We start from the raw sequence: 9,856 nt of genomic DNA, 5'->3' as shown, positions 1-9,856 counted from the left end.
ATGGAAATGCATTTGGGTTATCTGGAATCAATGGGGGTCAATTTACTAGAATGACATATTTTTCTTAGGAATGCGAGAAATACAATTGCTTTTTATTGAACTCAAGTCTCCATGGTAATCAATAGAAAAAAGGTCATTTTGGGGGTGAACTACTTACTAACTACTTACTTAAATGTACAGTAAGTAAAATATATGAACATGTAGTCTGATGATCATGACATATGGCTCAAAATGGAGAGAGGTCTGACTGTCAGATATACCTACAGCTCTAGTTTACACATAACATTACATTAAAACATTTGGTCCATAACTGACAATTTAACACTTGATATTGTTGAGGCAGCTGCATTGAGACAGATCATTTTACGTAGGTTTCCATCCTAGTTTCTTGACCACCTACTGAAAAGCTTACCACCCAGTGACCAACACTACTGCAAAGCTATCCCTTAGAGTGACTCAGTTTGGCTTAGTCTAAGATCTTCTTTAAGCTGTGGGCTATGCCCACTATCTACACAGAAGCTGCAAACTCAACCCAACTTATATTTAAGGCCTCGGCTCACAAACATCTCCCATTGCCTGATTCCAATGGCTTCCATTTCTCCCCCCCATGCAGCCTGAAGACGTGTGCTGTGGAACGCCTTTTGCAATTAAGCAGCAGTGGCAGAACTGTAGCAGCCTTTTAAGTTAACTTAACTTAGGCTGGATTTAGACTGCAGTCAAATCCAGCCTGAATCAGATCTGTGCCACATCCAGATTGGAATCTGATTGGTTTAAATGGTCACATGTTCACATGGAACAAATCAGATTCCAATGTTGATGTGACACTGATAGACATTTTGTTGTGGTTTATATCATCTTTTTATCAATTCATATTGATGACCAACTGACCTCCTGACCCTAAGGCACAGCTCGTGACTGTGCCCTGCATTCACAAGGCCAGGTCTCTGTCTGGTAGAAATGAGGCCTTATCTACTGCCATGGAGCCTGTACCTAAACAATAAGAATTGTTTTGGTTTATAAGGCTCAGCCTTGTGTCATGCAGACACCACTATCTCTTCAGGAACCTATGAACTCTTTGCCACGTATATGGAACCCTCTTGTGGACAAGAAACATCCTATGAACTGTTGAAACGTCATCCATTGACTGACCAAATGACCATACTTATACTCATGTCAAAACATAATTTGTCAGAGAGAGCATGAACCATTTATTATTTCTGTACTGTACTTGAATTCTCTCTCTCCATAGTAAACATTCCATTCTCACTCTGAACCACTCTCCTGTCTTATTTATTTGTGATGGATTATTGTATCTCATAAGAATAAGAAGGTGTTGTTGTTTACAACTAATATATCTACCAGACACAGATCTGATTCAGGCTGGATTTCGCTGCCAGGGTAATGCCCATATATGGGCATGGAGGTGTCTTACTAGTAATGCTTAGTTCAATGTGGTATCACGTACCGAAAATAGCCGACCTCCAAGCTCATAACGCGTCGCGCTTGTGAGCTTGGAGGTCTGCTATTTTCGATATTTCCACCAAAAGGCCCTTTTAGAAATGTCAGCCCCTGCCTCTCTAACATTCTCTGCACGTCCCTGGGCAATATCACAGCATGTCTAAACTCTGGTCCATTACGTTCCAGCCCAAACTCCTCCACCCCGACAACACCACCATAACACGATGAAATAGCGGTTCATGTTTTGTTCCTATCTTCAGCGCCATATTCGCTCTGTCCTTCAACTCATTTGTTTTCGAGGGTGCAAGATAACTCATATCTACAGCATTTTAATTGGACTTGCAGCAGGACGTCTGCCTATTGGAGTGTTCTGGGAAGTCGGTTTCAGTTAGCGTAGCAAACTAAAGCCTCGGGGAATCACATGTGATCTGAGCTGAACTTCAGCAAATCGTCGTTGTGGGGTGGAAACCTTGTATGTCCAAGACCTTTCGTTTTGTATTTATCGTTTTAAAAAATGAACGAAACTAGTGAAAATAGCAGATCTACAAGCATATCTACAAGCACACAACGTGCGTTGTGTGCTTGTAGATCGGCTGTTTTCACTACTTTTGTGCGACGGCCTTGCATGATGAAGCAGGGCTTTACTTGGTGAAAAAACGCGCACACTTGAAACTTGGAGATACAAGGTTTCTGCCCGACAGTGACGAAATACTGTATAGGCCTATGTATCTACATTTCTGTGCTGGATTGTACGGACCATAAAATGAAAGCATATTTCAGGTGGCAGACAATAATGCTCAGGAGCAACAAGTTCAAGTACACAAATTTATTTGAACATATATTAAACGTTTTATTTCTTCCTCTGTTAAAGACATGATACAGTATTTACATTAGGCTATTCTATACAATACCTGCTGGCAGAAAAAAACCAACATGCTGGATCAAGACAGGACTGAGGTAAAGGGGAGGCTACTCTCTATAGAGCTAAAATAACATATGTTTTTACATTATGCAACGCTTCATCGATTTCTGTCTGATCAGTCCATGACAGCATTGCACGTGTGATGACTCATAACAGTGTCGGGATGCACATGGGTATTTAACAAAGCAGAGAGCTCATATTAAAACTCGCTTGTTTTGTGGAGGTCTATAGCGATGATATGCAACTCACTATGAATCACTTTTAGGTCCAATCTACTCCCCGTCTTCATCTACCATGTTGATTCTACACGTACGTTATTGCACAGACAGAAGTATTAGACATAAGGCAGGACTACTTCACATTCCTACGACCTACTGAGGGACTACTAGTTCTCCACCAACAAAACATAATCGTACCTGGCTGTCAGGTACACATCTCATGGACGAAGTGGAAAGGGGTCACATACATTAGGGGAGTGGTAACAGTCAACATACTGTCAGGTGACAGGTCTTTGGGTTATGGTTGATCTGCGACTGGAGATTTTCAACCTGTGTGGGCCACATGATTTTGCTGATCATTTGCAAAACACTAAGATTTGAATGATGTTTTGTTTTGTTGTTTGTTTGTTTTGTATTTTATGGATATATAGGCTAGAGAATAGTTTTTTTCTGTACTGTAATGTTATTTTATGTACTGCCTTCTGTGCATATGGGGAGGGGATATGGGAGGGGGGAAAAAGAGAGAAATATTTGTATGAATATTTTGGCCAATTCAGAAATCAATAGACCATTTCAGACTGAAGATGCTGAATGATGCACAACAAAAAACAAAAGTCTAAACTCTATATATCTGTAGAAGTGTGCTGTTGTGTGTAGCACAATGATCTAAGAATTAGACCTACTGTACAGTAATGCTTACAACAATGATCTACAATACAACATGCAGCATATGGTTATGAGACTCTTTTGTAGAACACAATGACAGCAACATAAGAATAATCACTGTGACTGTATTTTTGGATGGTTAGCCAAGATGTTAATTACACTGGGTATTGCCAAACGATTCTGATCTGTAGCTAAACAATCCAACGTGGCTATCCAACAAGCTAACTGGCTGTTGAGTTCATCTGATATTTGAATCAGATCATTTAGAGACGATCAATTCAAAATGTATTGAACTTGTATAAATAATGTTCAAGTATATCATAAGTATATCAATAAGTGGGGAATACCAAGCTTTGTGGTGCCTGGTGCCTAGACTCCTTCTTAAAGGACTTTATTAGACATACCGGTGTTTAGGGATGGAGGTCGTTAATTTTTATTGATAATGAGCACCCTATCGTTCCTGCTTATTGAGCCGGGCTTTTATCGAGCCCGCTATTGAGCGTTTTGTAATATTTTGTGGAAAGACGCGAGACAAATTATTAACAGAACTGGTATCTTTTTTTTTTTTTTTGTCAGTTGTTGTGACTGTGAATTTGCATCTATGAAGATGACAATTGACAAAAGTAACAAACATTATCATTAAATATCATTAAAACAATCATTCATTAGTGTTCAATAAGTGTTAAATGGCTTTATATTATGAATAGTACTGTAATCATTTCTTGATCGCCTCTTGTCTTGATTGTTTGAACATGACGTCATGGGCCGCTATGCGCGATAACAAGCTTGATAAGCCCAAAGCTTATTGATACTGGGTACTCAATACATTTGGGCTTATCAAGCTTGTAGGCCCTTGTTTCGAGCTTCATCCCTACCGGCGTTCCCACACTTTGTCTATAATTGTTGTCAACATCAGCCACATAGTTAAACCTCAACGATTCTTTTCATACACTTTAAATGTACATTCAACATTTTTCAAGATGGGCAATATCTTCTAGTGCAGGGGTCTTCAACGTTCTCAGGCCAAGGACCCCTTAGTCGAGAGAGAGTTGAAGCAGGGACCCCCACAGATACCGGTACCATATACTGTAGTTTCATCGTTTGACAGCACAATCATCAGTGTATTTTGGATTCATGTCAATTAGTGTTTTCAGATATTTAACCACTTGAACCGTCAATACTTAATAAACTTGACCTTTCACTCTGTACTTGAACTTGTACCTTTTCCCTTCTACACCAAACCTATTTGCCGCTGCGAGGCGTTGTGAGCTTGTAGATCTGCTATTTTTGGCTAAAGTTCTCAAAATATGGACGCTAGGGTTCAAGTGGTTAAATGAGAAAAAAGCTTCCATCACACAAAGATTTGGAGGACCCCCTGTAGTAACTCTGAGGACCCCCTAGGGGTCCTGGACCCCCTGTTGAAGACCCCTAGTGACTAGTATTCATAATTAGACTCAATCTTTAAATGATTACATCATCGTCAGCCCAGTTTATTCTAGCTCAGAGTGAGAGTGGAAGGGAGAGAAGATGGGCTGTGAAAACAGAGAAGCACTTACACATGTCACTACGGCAACGGACAGACTTGACAGACTGTCAGGGGAAGAGTGTAGAGGTAAACAGAGGGCCCGAATCCTATAATCAATGTCAGTACATGGGCGGGTGTACACACACACGCACACGCCAGTGGTGTAAAGTAACTAAGTACATTTACTGAAGTGATGCACTTAAGTACAATTTTTATCTATTTGTACTTGAGTATTTCCAATTTCCAATACTTTTACTTTTACTCCACTACATCTCGGATCAAAAATATTGTACTTTTACTCCACCACATTTATTTGAAAACTTTAGTTACTAGTTACTTTGCAGTTGTAAATTATAATATTATAAAACACACATTAAACCACTTAAGCCCTATTTTATACCTTTTACCTCTTATTTTATCTGCTATTTTCAAACATTTAGTACTTTTACTTTTGGTACTTTAAGTACATTTTGATGCTTCATACTTTTACTCAAGTACATTTTGAATTCTGGACATTTACTTGTAACGGAGTACATCTACAGTGCAGTATTGATATACTTTTACTTCATTACAAAATGTGATTGCTTTATCCACCTGACACGCGCACACGAACACACGCACGCACGCACACACACAATCAGAGTTACCTGGCTGAATTAATGTTAACAAAGTAAGGGAAACAAAGGCGATGATCGCCCAGTGAGGCGTTCAAGCGGGAACAAAGCGTGCCTTTCAGATGCAGCCTACTGTACGTTGGACGTAACTCTTTGAGAGGAGAAGAAGGGGCTCTGGCAAAGCACGGCACGGAGAGAGCGAGGAATCAATACTCCTGACTCCAGCACGCGCTGGAGGCTTTAACAGAGGTCATCGACCCCGTCTGAAACATATCGTCGTTGTCGGGTGGAAACCTCGTACGTCCGGGACCGTTTGTTTTGTGTTTATTAGGGGTGTAACGATACATTTTAATAGCGATTCCATACATATCACGATACATGGCTGACCATACGATACATTGACGATATTGGTTCATTCATGGCGATACGATACGATTCAATTCAATGATTTAAAATCGATATAGTAACTATTTAGCAAAGACGTTAAATCTGTGTGAAAGGTGTGGATAGTGCAGGTTTTAAAGGGAAACATGTATTATTATGGATATAAATAAGTAAACACAGTGATTATCTGCCAAATACATGGACATTGTATATTGACAAACCTGCACCTTGACATGAAACCAGAGACTACACACACATTCCTCGATAGACCAGTGTAGCTATATGGAAAGGAAAAGTAATTAAACCCCTCCTTTAAATTTGTTCTCTTAAAAATGCTAAATACAATGCACACGTAGGTAGTTTCATACAATCGATTATTTGCACTGCCGATTAGATACGATACAAATTCAAACGATACGATTCAATTTTAGCTGTTTTCATTTCGATATACTTCGATTTTTTAAGTTAAAAACGATATTTCGATGCAGTTACTATATCGTTACACCCCGAGTATTTACCATTTTAAAAAATGAACGAAACTAGCGAAAACAGCAGATCTGCAAGCACACAACGCCTCGCGCCGCGAGGCGTTGTGTGCTTGCAGATCGGCTGTTTTCACTACTTTTGTGCGACAGCCTTGTGTGTGGTGAAGCAGGGCTTTACTCTGTGATAAAAACTTACACATTTGAAACTTGGAGATGCGAGGTTTCTGCCCGGCAATGACGATATGGCCGGGCTCTGCTGTTCGAGTGAGAAACGCACATGGAGAGAGATGTCGGCGCGGAGGGCAGATGAAGGTGAGCAGACGTCGGCGACGAGAGAAGCACAGTGAGGGGTTTCTGACCTATCCCTGCACGGCGGGCGTTTTGCTTTTAAGCCGTCTAGACCCGGAACCGCATTATTACTTTAACCGCCATGTTATGCTTTGACTATAAAAAAATAGCGGACATACAAGCTCGCGGATCTGCTGTTTTTGAAAGATCGCGAACGTTCGTGCAAGTCTTTGAATATTTTTGAACCCTGATTCTATAAGTGTCTTCTAAATCCTTCTGTGGTTTTTTTTTTTTGAAAAAAACGTGTGTTTCTACGTTTGTGGTTCTCGAACCTTTTCAAGTCAAGGAGCCCTTTGTATTTGGCCGCCGACCCCCCTTTCTCGAAATATGATGTATCAGGGATCATCCCAGAAGCAAATATTTGAGTTACAAATGTAACTTCAAAAAAGATATATATTCAAAGATTTGCAACGGATTTCAAAAATAGCAGATCTACAAGCTCGCAGCGCGGCACTCGGTGCCGCGCTGTGAGCTTGTAGATCTGCTATTTTTCAATAGCTAAAGTATGCAACAATCTTCATCGCGATATCGTCCTCCGTCAGGCAACTTTTTCTTGCAAATAGTCAACTTTTTCTTGTAAAACGAATGCTGAAACAAATTTTTTTTTTCGAAAATATTTTATAAAAAATATGCTTCATATATGTGTTTCTGTTCAAAAATGTCCACAAAAAGCGTAAAATAATGATGAAATAATCATTTTGGCAATTGTCAGGCTGACACTTTGTTCACATCCTGACACTTTGTTTACATCCTATCAATCCATATAAAAGAACAGACTATAGAAGAATAGCATTTTTCTTTTTTATAAAATATTTCCGAACATTATTTTTAATTTAGCATCCGTTTTTCAAGAAAAAGTTGACTATAGCTCTTTTAAAAGGACTTCATGGGTTAATTGACGGAATTCTACCGACGCGAAGGTAAGAGCGGGCGCATGCGGCTTATTGACGACCAGGGGCACCGCGGATAAGATACAGGAGACGGAGGTCACTCGAGACGAGGTTAACGACTGCGATTCAATGGGGAAAACGAGGAGAAACGAATGGCACCTATTCATCAATCTGAGTACAGCGCAAAGAGCTGCGCGTCGTCGGATCGCTCCTGGAAATCTGCGGCTGCTGCTACCGTTTATTGTACTCTCGTGAACTTATAATCTATAACGTTATAATTCATACATTTCGATATACTGTACATGTTTTATTATACTCTGTTGCTACATCCGATGAACGCCCCCCCACCCCCCCGACCCCCACCCTCCCCTCCAACAACACCAACTGCACACAGTGAAATCCAGATTGTAGTAGGATGGGACGATATGAAAAGGTTGCATCACGATTATTGTGACAAAAGAAATCGCGATTTACGATATTGTCGCGATAATCAAAATCCATTATCCTGGGGCGTAACATTTGCCAAAAAAATATACAAGCTCACAACGCGTTGTGCTTGTAGACCGGCTATTTTTTGGCAAAAACATTTGATAGAGAGTGAAAAAAAATACTGTATCAAGTATGTATATTATAAGTACATTTCAACAGAGGTTTTAAGTGGTACCGGATATGCAGCTCGGCAAATAAAAGGTGAATTGATCCCAGTGCATGACGGAGTACGATATATCGCGATGAATTAAATCTCCACGATACGATTATCGCGAGAGTTTTTTTTATCGCGATAAACGATAACATAGCTTATCGTCCCATCCCTACCAGTGTGTTAATCTAAGCTCTGATAGTGTAACAAGCACAGCCTTTGCTCACAGCGCCGTTGCGGTTTGTCCATGACTGTCCTGAATTTGGTGTTGTATGCCCACACCGCAGTGTTGATTTCGTCTACTAAAACTTTGACGAAAAATGTTTGTCGACTGTGTTTTTTTTCACAGACGGAAACTAAAACGAAATAAAAACCGAGCTGTAATGACTAAAACTAAGACTAAATATATTGACAATTTCGTCAACTTAATAAAAACTAGTCTAAAACATATAGGGTCGGCCGAGGGACTAGTGGAGAAGACTCATTTTATGTTTGGTTGCTCTTCAGGTGTTGTGCTGCGATGCGTTGTGAGCTTGTAGATCTTCTATTTTCAGCACGCAACCAAGTGTAAAATCAGTTATTGCGATGCCATCAAGGCCCGCCAAAATACATTTCAGTTAAATCAACTGTAGATTTAGTCGCCTAAAATTAGACAAAAACAAAAACTTTTCAGTTGACTAAATGTGACTAAAACTAAATGTCATTTTATTCAAAAGACTATGACTAAAACTAAATCAAAATTTGCTGTCAAAAACAACACTGCCACACCGGGCGCTTGCCGGCCAGTGCCATGTTCATCTCAGAGCTACAGTAAATGATCGGGATTTTGCTGTGTGCAAAACTCTATAACCCCCATTCCCCTTAGAAAGTATAGCTACATGGTTGACTCACCTGACATTACCGTGTGTACCATTGGACCTGTTAGATATTCAAAAAGCTATGCACGTCACTTGTCGGGTGCTGGGTTAGGAAAAGGTCCGAAAAACGAAGGATCTGCACACTCACACGTTCCAATATTGGAACATGTAAGTGTGCCAAGTGTATGTATTTTCTTTTTAAATATATATTTACAGTATAAAGTCGATGTTATCTTTATCTTTTGAGATCTCTTTTCCAGTACAAAATCTTGTGCTTTTAGCAGTTTAAACACGCACGCACGCACGCACACACACACGCGCACACACTCAGCAGGTAGAAAACATTTCTTCCCCTCATGGTGCACTTTGCACATCCCCAAAAACAAATAATCCCTGCGTTCTGCGGCGTAACGCGGCCTCCAAAAGGAACGTCCAGATGAATGTCACTGGCGGTATAGTTCAAAACACAAAGAGTTTTGTTTTGTTCCCGTCAGCCAACGGTTATCCTTGGAAACAACGGATCGGTAAAGTCACTTTTTTGACCTTTAGAAGATTAGAAGCGTGAGAAAGGAAGTGACCCGCAGAAGTGTCCTGAGATGATGCCCGACATCAAGCGTCCAGACCTCGTCGTCGTCGTCGTCGTCGGGTGGAAACCTCGTATGTCCACAACCGTTCGTTTTGTATTTATCATTTTAACCCATTTAATGTGTGCACATCTTTGACTATATGTGTTTTCAAAGCGAACGTTTGTAACTCAAATTGTGCTTCTGGGGGGTCGCTGGAACTAGATGTTTTGAGATGCGGTCTGTGGCCAAATGCATGTCATTTTGGGGGTCCTTCACATGAAAA

This window comes from Nannobrachium achirus, assembly GCF_963921795.1.
Source record: "Nannobrachium achirus genome assembly, chromosome: 18".
Lineage (NCBI taxonomy): Eukaryota > Metazoa > Chordata > Actinopteri > Myctophiformes > Myctophidae > Nannobrachium > Nannobrachium achirus.
The sequence above is the reverse complement of the archived record's forward strand: the minus strand, read 5'-3'. Positions refer to the sequence as shown.